Source organism: Arachis duranensis, chromosome 7 (genome assembly GCF_000817695.3).
Source record: "Arachis duranensis cultivar V14167 chromosome 7, aradu.V14167.gnm2.J7QH, whole genome shotgun sequence".
NCBI classification, from domain to species: domain Eukaryota; kingdom Viridiplantae; phylum Streptophyta; class Magnoliopsida; order Fabales; family Fabaceae; genus Arachis; species Arachis duranensis.
Window position 1 is genome coordinate 15,698,352 of NC_029778.3, and position 666 is coordinate 15,699,017.

Below are 666 nucleotides of genomic sequence, written 5' to 3' on the forward strand. Positions count from 1 at the left end.
TTTAAAGATCAAAAAGGGACTAAGGACATGCAAATTCGAAAATTAAAAGAAAAACAAAAGCATGCAATTGACACCAAACTTTAAAATATGAAACTAAACTCAAATAAAAGACTCTAAACCAACAAAAAATAAAACAGTCTTAATCTAAGCAACAAGATAAACCGTCAGTTGTCCAAACTCGAACAATCCCCAGCAGCGGCGCCAAAAACTTGGTGCACGAAATTGCAATCACACTTTTGCAATTCTGCACAACTAACCAGCAAGTGCACTGGGTATTCCAAGTAATACCTTACGTGAGTAAGGGTCGATCCCACGGAGATTGTCGACTTGAAGCAAGCTATGGTTATCTTGTAACTCTTAGTCAGGATATCAATAATTATCAGGGTTGATTGTGAAAGGTAAAAGAACATGAAATAAGTACTTGTTTTGCAGTAATGGAGAACAGGTTGAGGTTTTGGAGTTGCTCCATCTTCTGAATCTCTGCTTTCCTACTGTCTTCTTCTTCAAGCACGCAAGGCTCCTTCAATGGCAAGCTGTATGCAAGGGTTTCACCATTGTCAGTGGCTACCTCCCATCCTCTCAGTGGAAATGTTCAACGCACCCTATCACGGCACGGCTATCCAGCTGTCGGTTCTCGATCATGTCGGAATAGAATCCAGTGATTCT